The 13627-nt window shown below is 43.1% G+C and overlaps 1 protein-coding gene and 1 pseudogene across 1 annotated transcript in view; one reads left to right on the plus strand and one right to left on the minus strand.

Moving 5' to 3' along the window:
* Window positions 1-13627, minus strand: part of CLSTN2 (calsyntenin 2) — a 611561-nt gene that overhangs the window by 357648 nt on the left and 240286 nt on the right. The gene's annotated exons all lie outside the window — the stretch shown is intronic.
* Window positions 2599-3330, plus strand: LOC102869559 (annotated as a pseudogene).

Genomic DNA, 13627 nt, shown 5'->3' on the forward strand with positions numbered 1-13627 from the left:
TAATGAGACCTTGTCTCACCCACATTGGGCATGTTATCAGGAGGGACTAGTACATGGGAAGGACATCATTATACTTGATGAAGTAGAGGGTTGTCAGGAAAGAGGAAGACTCAGTAAGATGAATTGACACACTGATTGGAACAGTGGAGTTAAACACAACAAGGATTGTAAAGATTTCATTCTGTTGTGCATAGAGTTTCAGTAGACTCAACAGTACTTAACAGCAATAGGTGGAAAGGCGTCATGGTAGCTCAGTGGTTAAGTGTTTGACTTTCGGTGTTGGGGAATGCAAAGGTTATCAATTTGAAGTTACCAGTTACTCTGTAAAGAAAAGATGTGACATTCTACTTCTGTAAAGATTTGTAAACAAACCACAGCCACTGCATTCAAGGACCTTCCAACCCACAGTGGTGGTCTTCCATCCAGTTTCCATGGCAGCAAATCGTTATGGGAGGAGACTGCCTGTTTTTCTCGCTCTGGAGTGCTGGCTGGGAGATCTAAACTGTGACTTTTTTAGTTTGTAGTCTAATAGGGAGCTCTGGTGGTCTAGTACTAAGAAGCTGTGCTACAATTCCAAACATACATGGTTTGGATCTACCAGCTGCTCCATGGAAGAAGAATGGGCAATCTCCTTTTGACTGATTAACTGACTCTGAAAACCCAACAAAGGATCAGCTATGGGTCACTTCCAACTAGATGACACACAACAGTCTAATATCTAATGTGCTCTCTTACACAAGAGCCCCTTCACCAAAGATTAATGTTCTCGGAAATCCTGAGTAGTTCTCTACACTGGTCATTATTAGACAGAATCAACGACATCTTTTTTTTTTTAATACATGTGGATGTAACACTATCCTAGAATGGAGTTTTACTTGTTATATTAGTGAGATAATTTCAGTGTAGGGTATGTTTTAAACCAATCACTTTTTAAAAAAAAATTATTATTTTTGTTTTTATTATACTAGCTTCTTTGCAAAATTCATATACATTGTTTTTCAGAGCAGATTCTTCCAATTTCCCTCACCCCCCCCATCAGATTGTACAACCTCATGACACCTCACCTCTGCACATACTCGTCCCTCTGCTCCCACCTTCCCCTTGGGTCCTCATACTCATTGTACAATAATGGTTTCATATAAAATTTGTTCTTGTGCGACTGAGTTAGTTCACTCAGCATAATGCTTTCCAGTCCCACCCAAGCTAGGTGATAATTTACAAAATCCTTGCTCCTGCGTGCTGCGTAGTATTCCATTGTGTGAATGCACCATAATATCTAATCCCTTTGATTGCAGTTGGACATCTGGGCTGTTTCTATGTTCTTGCAATGGTGAATAACACCGGTATGAATGGTGGTGTCCAAGTCTCCATTTGTGCCTCAGTTCTCATATTCTTAGGGTATATTCCAAGTAGTGGAATAGCTGGGTCATATGGAATGTCTATGTTCAGCTTTTTGAGGAAGTGTCAAACTGCCTTCCAGAATGGTTGTACCATTCATTTTACAATCCCACCAACAATGTATAAGAGTTCTTATCTTGCCACGTCCTCTCCAACATTTATTACTTGCTGTCCTGCTAAACTTTGCCACTGTTACTAGAGTGAGATTGCATCTCATTGTGTAAATCAATGACTTTTGTGACATAAAATCTGCTCTTTATAAACAGAAAAAGTAAGCAGAGATGAGGGGAAAGTAGAAGTCAAGCCACCTGAAGATTGCCAAGGAACTGGGCTGGCATGTTCTCCTCAAGCCAACAGAGAGATAAAGTATTCCCCTAGAGCTAGCTAGTATCAATGTGCTTCCTTCCTGGTTAGGATGGTAACCAAAAGGCTAGTAGCTCAAAGCCACTCACTATTTGATGAGAGATAGATGGATGTTCTCTTCTGATAAAGATTTCCAACAACAGACACACAATGGAAGGTCATGATGAGTCAATTAAATAGACAGTGGTGTGTTTTTATTTCATTTCCTAGCTGGTGACTGATAGGCCTGCAGGGCCGACTCATGAATCCTGTGACATGGCCTCAAGGAAACCGAAGGTGCAAAGAAGATTCCCCAAGTTGTCTGATGCTCCAGCCTACCTTGCCATCTGATGCCACAATCTACCTTGCTCACAACAGCAGGTTCTTGCCCTACAGCATCAGCACCGAGTGCCAGAAGTGGCAGCCAATCAGCAAGCTCCACAACCACTTCCTCTGCCAAGAGATGGTTCCTTCCCACTGAACCATTAAAAGCATATTCACTTCATGTGTGACTTCTCCGACCAGTCCTGCCCCTATCTGGCCTGGGACAGTGAAGCTTGCCCAAGAGCCCGAGAGCCCCAATAAAAGCTTCTTTGCTTACTTTCAGTTTACTTTTCAGTTTTTACAAAACAATGAGGTTAAACACTGTTTGCTAACTAAAAGACTGGCATTTTGAACCTACCCAGTTACCTTGAGAAAATGACTTGGCAATATGCTCCCATGAAGACAGAAGCTTAGAAAATACCATGGAGGTCCTGCCGAGCGACCCTGACAGCCCTGGGGCACTTTCATTTAATGCACAACCGGAACAGCCAGGCATTCTCTCTGGGAGCCAACCTCATCTAGGAGCCCCAGACCCTGGGACAGGCTGCCCACTGACCACCCCCGCCACGTGCGGGCCACGACGCCACCCGCAGGACACACGCACCATCCCGGGGACCCCGAAGAGGTGATAGTCAGAGGCTAATGTCCACCAGAGAGATCTCGCAGACTCGGGGCTCCCGGGGGAACCCCCAGTTCCGCCCTCCTGGCCCTGGGTCCCTGCGTCTGCAACAAAAGAATCCCTGAGTCCTGGAAACCAGCTCGCCATGCAATCTGCACCAGCCCAAGTCCAGAGCCCACTGAGTTAGACCCAAGAAGATAGTATTTGAAGATGAGCTGCATCCCCAGACTCTTGAGTACAAAGAAGCCTGTTGGAGCCAGCTCTGGGGAATGTATACAGAGGCACTACCCAGTACCCGACTATGAGCTTAAATACCCACCAGTGAGCTGTAAGAGGGAGCAGAGTCGCTACTCGTCTGTGTTTCAGGACCACTACTCGGAGTTCTTGGAATTGCAGCGTGAGGTGACTTCAGTGCAGGCAAAGCTACAACAGCTTCAGACTCTGCTGAGCTCGCTGCCCCACCCCACAGCGAGGAGGCCCATGTCACAGCTCGAGTCTGGAAGGAATTTAAAAAGAAGCAAATGGACCCCAGCTTTCTGGATAAGCAGGCTCGTTGCCAATACCTGAAGGGCAAATTGAGGCACCTCAAGATGCAGATCCAGAAATTTGATGATCAAGAGGACAGCGAGGGTTCAGTGTACTTCTGATGGCCCCAGCGAACAGGCGGAAGGACACGCTGGCCTGAACCCTGGTCTGCCCTTGCTTCGCTACGGCTCCTGCAGTTTTTACATCTGCTCTTCTTGCGGTTCCTTCTGCCTGTGACAGCTTCTTGACTACAAGTGCCTCAATTTTTGTAGCTCAATTCCTACGACCTCTCCTCCAAGAAGCCCTCTTCTGGGACCCCTGGTCCCGACTTCATGGGGACAACAGAATTCTCAGCTCGGTCTTCCAGGAGCAGATCATTCTCTCCATCGCAATGGAATAAACATCAATTAAATAAAAAAAAAAAAAAAAAAAAGAAAAAGAAAAAAACAAATACCATGGAGCAATTCTACTCTGTCATACGGGGTCACTATGTGTCAGAATAGACTTGACAGTATCTAACAAGAACAGGAGCCATGACCTTCATTCAGACTTCTAGCCTCCTAAATTGGAAGAGAATGAATTTGTTTGTTAAGGTCCCCTACTTATGATATTCCTGTAACAGACGTACTAGAAAATGATGACAATCATACACCAGGAAATTACTCATTACTCTCTAATAGTGTTATTGTTGGGGCACTAGAAGCAATAATCACTTAATTAAGATTTAACATGCAACTAGAGCTCTTTTGACTATTGGTAAGCAAGCTGTCAGTCGGGAGAATTATTTGTGGATTCAGTTCTGGTAAATTAGGTTAGTGATAAATGTATTAATGACAATTAATAGCTGCCACTGAGTGCCAACTCCATGCTGAGGACTCTGAAGGTGCTTTAAACAGTTGATCTCATGTAATCTTTATGATATAAAAGGGAGGAAAGAAGAAGTATGCCTTCCCATTTCAAAGAAGAAGAAACTGAGGTTTGGGGTCCTAACCAGGTTTACCAAGAAGGTAAATGGTAAGCATAAGATTTGAAGTCAGGTCTAAAAGGCTTTAGAATCCTGGAGATTTCTTACTACCTCCATGTTTAGTACTCTAAACAGTAGACAAGAGCCAATGAGGCTACTTTCCACTTCTGAGGAGGCTGTGAACTCTCTTTTTTGATAAAAATCCAGGTGTGATTCAAGTAGGCTGTCCCCAGGACCTCTGGGCCTGGTGACCTGTTTGTTAACTGTGGTAAAGGAAAAAGGACAGGAATTGGAGCCCAAACATAGGACCCAGGCCCTCCGGGAAAAGGTCTATTTTCTTCCCTGAAACAAATGTGTTGCTCTCTTCTAAGTCTAGAAACTTATTTTGTTGCCAGAAAACTCCAGTTAAGAAGCAGTCCTCTGTCAGGACGTTATAGTGGGAATCATTATCTGTCGGTGAGTCTTCCTTTACCATCATCTCTGTCTCTGTCCCAGTCGCACTCTTTAGCTGGGACACCCTTCTGAAAGGTCAACTTAATGAGCCACCGCCAGATATCTGTGGAATTTAAGAGCTATTTTTTTAGGGAAAGGATGTGACTTCCTTACCTTGGAGCAGGAGACAAAGCACAATTTTCCCAACTTGAAAGAGAAAATCTCTCCGCTTTAAATCTCTAACCACAAAAGCTTCAAAGAAACATCCAATTACGGTAAAGAGTCAGTCATTCCTTTGAGAAGCCCCCTTTGACATTTTTCTAAGGGAATTTATTTTCTCCTGGAATGAACTAAAGGAGCTCTGGTAGAATGGTATAAGTTATGTGGCTGCCAAGCACAAGGTCTGTAGTTCAAATCCACTCATGGTTTTATTGAAGAAAGTTTATTTTCTTCTGTAAAGCTTCTTGGAAAGCTAGTGAAGGGCTGTTACGGGTCAGACTTGACTTGATGGCACTAGTCTAGTTTTTGGTGTTTAGACTTAAATAGCATTCCTCTGATGATTCTGCTTCCATGCACACCTTCCAAAGAGGCAGACGTATATGATAATATTGACATTCCCGAGGCTCTGGGTTAAATAAAACATTTATTTCCAGGATCAATTGCTCAGACTGCTAGGACGGCATTAGGTTTGCTATGGGTTGATTCTTACACCTTTTTCCTAACATCTCAGCCCAAACTCCAAGGTTCACCTCAGTTGTACTTTCTGACTGCCCTTTCCCTTTCAACAAATGTCTTAACCTATCCTTCAAGTCTCCTCTTGGCTTCTAACTCCTCTGTGAAGCTTTCTTGTTCATCTAGGATGACCAAATGATTCTTCCTTAAACTAATGCAGAATGCCTCTTCATTTCTATCTATGAGGACATGTTGCCATTGGGTTTCTTTATGGCGTCTTCTCCCACGTGGCTGTGAGGTCGTCCAAAGCAGAAACCCTGTCTTTCCACTTGTTCTTCCTGAGTCTAGTATGGGCCTGGTGCAAAGCAAGTCTTTGTCAAATGTTTATGGGTGAGCTCCCTAAATGAATATGGAATAGTGAATACACAAATATCAGAGAACACAGCTTTCCAGTTGAGCAGCGATGAATGAAGTTACTCGGCTGTTCTTGCATGTTAGATCTGCCATCTTTCTCCATTTATTCAAGGTCTGTAGTTCACAAGGTCTGTAGTTCAAGGTCTGTAGGCCACACCCATGTGGATAAGTCACTCCTCAGTGGCTAAATTAGTAGCTGTTGTTATTGAGATGCTGGTTGCCTTTGAGTTGAGAATGACTCATAAAGACCCTATGAACAAATGACCTGAAGCCTTTCTATAATTATCACCATTTCTCAAAGTTCATAGAGTTTCCAGAGGCATGCTGTTTAGGAAGTGGATGCCTCTCCTGCTTCCAAAAAGCGAGTAACTAGCTTTACTCATTCTGGAAAGTCTTTCTGTAATGGATGATATGCAATGACTTCATGATAATATTCTCTCTCCTTTTGATGGCAAAATGTTGATATTTTTACTGCTGCATTGTTGTACATTATATCTCAATCAGGGTGTTGTAACACTCTAAAAGGAAGCCTCTACCTTCTGTGTTCTACTCCTACTTTCTATATCACTGGTCTGCTTCTCCTTGATCAAAGTGAAATATCACTTAGGCATAAGAATTCTGTGTAATTTCCTGTTTTTACAATTTTCTAGCCTTTCAGTGGGTAACATCATTTTGTTGTTGTTGTTGTTATTAGGTGCCACTGAGTTGAATACAATTCATAGCCGTGCTATGAACAGCCAACCTGAACCCTGCCCTAACCTGTGCCATCCTCATCATCTCCGCTGCACTAGAACCCATTGCTAAGGTCACAATGTCAATCTATCTCTTTGAGGATCTTCTTCACTGACCTTCTATCTTTCCAAACAAGGTGTCTATTTTCAAGGAATAGCCTCTTCTCGCCACCTGTCTAAAGTATGACAGATGAAGCTTTGTCATCATTGTTTCTAAGGAACACTCTGACCACACCCTGTCTTGATCGTATTTATTTGTTCTTTTGGCAGTCCGTGGGATATGCAATACTTTTCTCCAGCATTGCAACTCAAAGGCATCAATTCTTTGTCATTCTTATTCACTGTCCAGCTCTCTGGTGCATTGCAAGTGATTGAGAAGACCAAGGCTGATCAGGCACACTTTAGTCTTCAGACTTACATCATTGCTCTTCAGTGTCAACAAAGTCATTTCACTTGGATCCACTATTAACAACCATAGTATTAGCAGTCAAGAAATTAAAAGATGTGTTGCATTTGACAAATCTGCTGTCAAGGACTGTTCCAAAGTTCTGAAGAGCTTAATCAATTTAAAGACTAAGGTGCACCTGAGCCAGCCATGGTATCTTTCAAGTGTTTTCATTGCAGCTAAAAGGTAGACAATGAATAAGAAAGCCCAAAGAAGAACTGATGCCTTTGAACGGTGGTGTTGAGGAGAAATGCTGAATATCTCCTGTACAGACAAATAAGTCTGTCTTGGAAGAAATGTAACCACAATGCTCTTTAGAGGCAAAGATGATGTAACTTCCTTTCGCATATTCAGGACCTTTGTCAGGAGGGGCTGTTGCTGCTGCTGTTGTTGTTAAGAGCTGTCGAGTGGTCGGCAACTCATAGCAACCCTATGAACGAAAGACCTGGACACCTGTATAACTTTCATCCTTTCTCCAGGTTCATAGGGTTTCCGGAGGTAAACTATTAAGGAAGTGGATACCACTCCTGCTTACAAGCTTGTTGTTTTTTTTTTAAACTTGTTTTTATTTTTTTAATTAATTTCAATGAACATTTACAGAGATTTTGGATTTACATTCATTCATTGTTGCACTTTTCTTCTCGCCCACCCCACCCCCACTCCCAGTTCGCTCTTCTCCTTGAAAAGGAAAAGCAAAACTCCTTCTTTGGTATACAATCCCCCTGCACCCCCCCACCCACCTCGAATATACTCCACTCTCCAACCCTCGTTCTGAACTCTTATGATAATCATAATGCCCTAAAATATATTACTTTTAAACTGTTCTCTCCCTCATCGGCTTCAATGCAGTATACATAATTTATCTAGTTTTTCTCAGTCTTACCCCCACCCTGATGTCAGCCTCATTCTACAACAGTGGCACCATACAGTATTAGTCTTTTTGTGACTGAGATATTTCACTGAGCATAATGTCCTCCAGGGTCACCCATTTTGAATAATATTGCATGAGTTCCCTGTTTTAATCAGTGAGAGCTCCACCAAACACTGTCCACCATAGGAAACCACTCTCACATTTGACATGTTGTTCAGCTTCACAGCAACCACAAGTTACCTCTGTACCGCAAGTGTACAGACCAGGGGTATACAACCGAGAAGAATGTTTGACCAAAAACAATGAAAAACAGGCCTGAGGGCCATAGTAACAGCAGCATAGAGAGATCAGTTGGCCTAGTGGACAGAAAGTGATGTTACCAAGCCAAAGGTGGGTGACTCCAATACGCGGCCCTCAAGAGGGGCTAGTCATTGGAAAAAGACACCACACTGAGGATAGTGGAAGGTCAGAGGAAGAGGAAGACTGTCGACAAGATGGATTGATACAGTGATTGTAACAATGGGCTCCAGTGTATCAGAGACCAGGAGGATAAAACAGGAAAGGGCAAAGTTCACATCTGTGTTTCTAAGTTTGCTATGAGTTTGTAGGTGACTCAATGGCACATAGTAATAGCTGCCTTTTATTTGATCTTTGCTTAACAGCATAGGCTTAATGTGGTGGACCTGCAAGTATTTTGGAGCTGTTGCTTCCCCCCCCTGCCCCCATCTTCTCAGATACTATTTTGCTCCGAGAACAGGCTCGCGCCCCCCCCCCCCCCCCCCGCCCGCAACTGTCTTACCATCTAATCTAGTTAACTCACCAACCACATTTATGCTCATAAACCAAAGTTTTGTCTTGTCTATAGTTGTTTCTTCTCATCATGAAATGTCAAATTAATTCAGAACATTGTATCTCTTTTCTGCTCAGTGTTGTTACATTACATGAGAAAATTAAGGATGAGTAAGGGTCGCTATGAGTAGTCTATGACTCGATGGCACTTAACAACAACAAGAAGGATAAAATAAAAAGTGAGGTGGGGGTTCAGGGTGGTAGTGAGAAACCTTCAAGCAGGTTAGAGTAGAATTGTAGTCTATCCATTGTGTCAGGTAGGGAGCTTTGATGGCTTAGTGGTATGGATGGTGTTACAAGCTCAAGGGCATTCAGTTTGAATTCACTGGCTGTTGTGGGAGAAAGAAGGTCATTTTCTTTCTGTGTGGTTTACAGACTCTGAAAACGCACAGAAATATCGTCTAAGAGTTCTAATTCAGCAGTTGTTGTTGTTGATTGCCATCGAGTCGAGCACGACTCATAGCGACCCTAAGAACAAAAAGACCTGAAGCCTTTCTATAACTATCGCTGTTTCTCAAAGTTCATAGAGTTTCCAGAGGCATGTGGTTTAGGAAAAGGATGCTGCTCCTGCTTCCAAGAATCTCAACAGTACATAGTAACAATATGGAATTGGGTTGGAGAAGCCCTTTGGAGAGCTTTGATAAAGCATTGGGAATTTATTTTCTCAACACTGAACAGTCATCGAAAAGTCATGTCATCATAAATCTTATAATGCTAGGGCTTAAAACACTCAGAGATCATTTGGTCTAGCCTTCCATTTTACAGACGAACATGCTGAAGCAAGGTGATATTTGCCCAGTCACATGGGAAGCCATTGGCAAAGGAAGTGTAGAATCAGAGTTTTTATTTTTAGTATCCTTACTGGTGAGGGCACCAAGGGGTTAACCTGCAGAGCTGGGGGCGGGAGGGGGGGGGGGCCAGGGTGATACCTCACCCAGGTCATTCATTTGCTGAAAAAGAGGCAGAAGGAAGTGAAGGGAATTCCCCAAAGGAATGGTGAACAGTAATGAGTAAGGAGTGAGCTTGTCTGGAGTGATACTCTGCTGAACGGAAATGTCTCCCTTACTTGTCCCAACAACCTAAAAGAAGGGAATCCTTAGCCTCCTTAAGAAAGAGAATTTATTCTTTTATTCATTCTAATGAAAGTTTACAGAGACTTAGGGTTTCCAGTCATTCATTGTTGCACTTTTTTCCCTGCCCACCCTCTCCCCCTCAATTCACTGTTCTTGAAAAGTAAAAGAAAAACTCTTTTATTGTTATGCAATCCCTTCCCTCAAAAAGAATTTAAAAATCATAGAAAAATAAGATACAATGAAATAAAACAGATATATAAAAAAAGAAAAAGAACATTGGTGTTTTTTAAGCGGCCTGATCCTCATATCAGCTCTGAATGCAGACCAGTGAGACGTCAAGACTCAAGTTCTTTCTTTTTAGTTGAGCTTCCTTCATTTTTCCAAGGATCTTCTCAAAGCAGGAGAAAAGGAAGAGAGAATGAACCCCTTTACCAGCACGCTGCACCCGCACCCCCACTTTACTTCTTCCTGCTCTACCCTGGCACTCTGACCTGTAACTGGAGGGATGCCTTTTTGCAAAAAAAAAAAAAAAATGACCTAAACAGACCCATGCATATATTTCAATGATATGAAAATGTATGTACTCAGAAGAAAAAAAAAAAAAAAAAAAATGGCTGAACTGCCCTTAATGGAGGGTTGATCTGTGGCCTTGGCTTAGCAATAACGGCATCTGAACTTGCCAATGACAAAGCGCCTTCCACGCTGAGGAGATCAGGCCCACACTCACAGCATCTCTCATCTATTTATTACGGCCCAGTGTTCTTCACAGGCCAGTGCACTCCCAATTTGTGTGCGTTTCCATCCCGAATGAGGCAGAGTCAGAAAAACTCCCTGCATTTCCACAGACTGTGCAAGCTGCTTCAGAGCCAAGGCTTTGCTCAATACCCTGGCCTCTTCCCTCCTGCTCACGTGGCAGAGAAGAATCCTGGGGAACTTTTTTTTCCTTTAGGAATGGGCTGAGTTTCATCTCTAATTGTTTACCCCACCAAGAAACAGTCCCATGTACACATTTCTCATCTTTTTTTTTTAAAAAAAATTGTTCTTTCTTGCAATTCTTTTTTTCTGTTTTTAAATTTTACACTGGTTTACCTACAAAATTTGTATACATTGCCCCCTAACACAGAATCTCCCATCTCCCCAAACTAACCCCCAATTCATCAAAACATGCAACCCCATGTCGGTCCCAACCCCTCTGTCCTCCTCCCCTCCCCCTTAGACCCTCATCCACGGTTTACTAATTATCTATTTCTACAATAATAGTCTTATCCAGTATTTGTCCTCCTTTTTAAAACATTTATATTGTTATTTTAATGAAAGTTCACAGAAAGGTTGGGGTTTCATTCACTCATTGTTGTACATTTTCCTCCTTCCTCCATCCCATGTCCTCTGGGCAATGCACCCATTGTTCCTGTTTGTTGCCATGCATATAATGCCTCATCACAAAGTCCTTTCAGACCGTTCTCCTCCTCTGTCCCAATGCAGGGTTCACTCTTTTAGTATCTCATCTCTTTTGTCCTTGAACACGCAGTTCTTTCTTGTCAGAACACTTCCTCACTATGTATCTTCAGACAGCAATAAGACAAGCTCAGTTAATCTCTCGCTGCCTCCAGGGAGTTGCCACTCGCCCTGAGCAGGGCTTGGGCACCCTCTCCTGACTCCCACAACTCGCGTTCTCCTCCCTTCCTGTACCCACCCGCGGCACTTTCTGTCTCTCCACTTATTTCTCACTCACTGATCAAATTGACTCAGATTCGCAGATGTGAGGCAAGCAATTTATTAGAAAACACTGACTGGGAAAAAAAGAAATGTATGAATAAATGAATTAACGGATGAATTTCAATAAGCACTGTACTGGGCGGGGGGGGGGGGAGGAAAAACAAAAACACGTGAACTAGGAAGCTTATGAAGATTGATGGAGACCTGAAGAACAAGTACTGGGGGAAATGGGAGCGAAGGAAGAAAGGAGTCAGCACCGGACAGGGCAGATGTAGGAATGAAAATGACAACAGGCATGGGAGAGTGACAGCTTTAGATGTTCATTGGAAGTGCCCTTCGATTGGTCATTTCTTGTCCACTCCCCACCTTTGCCAAGTCTCTGGGTGTTATAAACTGTTTGTACTTGATTATTAACTGAAAGGTTGGTGGTTCAAACCCACTGAGAGGGACCATGGGATAAAGGCTTGGTGGTCATTTACTTCTATAAAGGGGACATTCCAGAAAAGGCTCCTGGGTTTGTTATGAATCAGAATCAAGTTGATTGCCATGAGTGTGGACTCCAGTTTTCTCACTCAAGGTGTATTGGAACTGGTCACTCTGAGCGTTAACAAACCCTCATGCTTCTAGGCAGCACAAGTGTGAGCTGAGTGGTCCCCAACGGGTCCAGAGATGCTGATGGTGTCACTGAACCACCCAACACAACTGCATGAAATTAGGTAGACAATAGGATGTAACATGGGCCGCCCACAAAAGTATCTGCTACAAAAGGACATCGTGCCACTTGTAAAATGGGACAGATATCGGAGTTGGGGGGAGACTGAGAAAGAGGAGATAAATAATGTATACTGCATTGAAACAGATGAGGGAAAGGACTGTTTAAAAGGGATATGTGATTAGGTATTATTGTCATGACAGGAGTACAGAGCGAAGGCTGCACAGTGGAGTGGGCTTGGGGGGAGGGATTGTATAACAATGAAAGAATTTTTCTTTTATTTTTCAAAGAGAAGAGTGAACTGGGGGGGAGGAGTGGGCAGAGAGAAAAGTGCAACAAAGAATGAATGGAAATCCAGTCTGTAAATTTTCATTAAAATTAATAATAATAATAATTTAAAAAGAGCTTAAATATAACTATTTAAAAATAAAAACAAACACTTGAGGGGAAAAAGGATCTGCTAAAAGCCTACAGGCTCAAAACTCAAACTCTTGGCTGTCAAAACAGACTCACCACTGGGTTCCCATGTCCATAAATCACATGGGAAAAGACTTCCTATCTTTCAATTTGAACTACTCCAGAGAGGCATGGCCTTTGGCTTAACAGCTTAACTCCTTCTGGGCAGATGATCTAAGGGATGATCTATCAGGATGGATCGTGAAGAGACTGAGATTGTACACAGTTTTAGTTTGCTTGGCTCCACAGTCAACACTCTTGGCACCAGCAGTCAGGAAATTAAAAGATGTATTACAATGGGAAAGTCTGCTGTTAGGGACCTCTCCAAAGTACTGAAGAGCAATGGGGTCTCTCTGGAGACTAAGGTGTGTCTGATCCAGGCCATGGTCTTTGCAATCACTTGCTTTGCATCAGAGAGCTGGACAATGACTAGGGAGGATAGAAGAAGAATTGATGCCTTTGAGGTGTGGTGCTGAAGAAGAGTATTGAGAGTACCACGGACCGCTAAGAAAACAGATTAATCCTGGAGAGGGTTAAACTGGGCTTTTCTTGGGGGCAAGGATTCTGAAGGTTTGTCTGACATACTTTGGACATGTTGTAAGAAGGGACCAGTCCTTGGAGAGGGACATCATGCTTGAGAGGGTGGAGGGATGGCGCAAGAGGAGAAGACCCTTTATGAGGTGGATTGCTTCAGTGACTGGGATAATTGGGATGGGTGTGTCAGAGACAGTGAGGTTGGCACAGGACAGAGCAGAGTTTAGGGCTGTTGTACATAGGGTCACTATGAGTCGCAAGCGACTTGATGGCACATAACAATAACAATAACAATAACAACAACAACCTCCCAACCACCAGAGCTCCCTATTAGAGCCTATCCTTATATCAAATCAGACACGGAGGATCTCCTCTCTACTTGTAGAGTTCATGAAGAGGAAAAGCTCTGTTGCCTCTCTTCCCAGGAGAAGCCAAAGGTGGAGAGCGAAGGACTGGTCCTCAGTCACACACTACATTGTTGTTGTGGTTTGTCATGAAGTCAGAAACGACCCATAGCTGACCCTCCAGCAGGTTTTCAGAAACAGTACAT

This window comes from Elephantulus edwardii, unplaced genomic scaffold, assembly GCF_000299155.1.
Source record: "Elephantulus edwardii isolate Elephantulus edwardi_28Jun2011 unplaced genomic scaffold, EleEdw1.0 scaffold00281, whole genome shotgun sequence".
Taxonomy (NCBI): domain Eukaryota; kingdom Metazoa; phylum Chordata; class Mammalia; order Macroscelidea; family Macroscelididae; genus Elephantulus; species Elephantulus edwardii.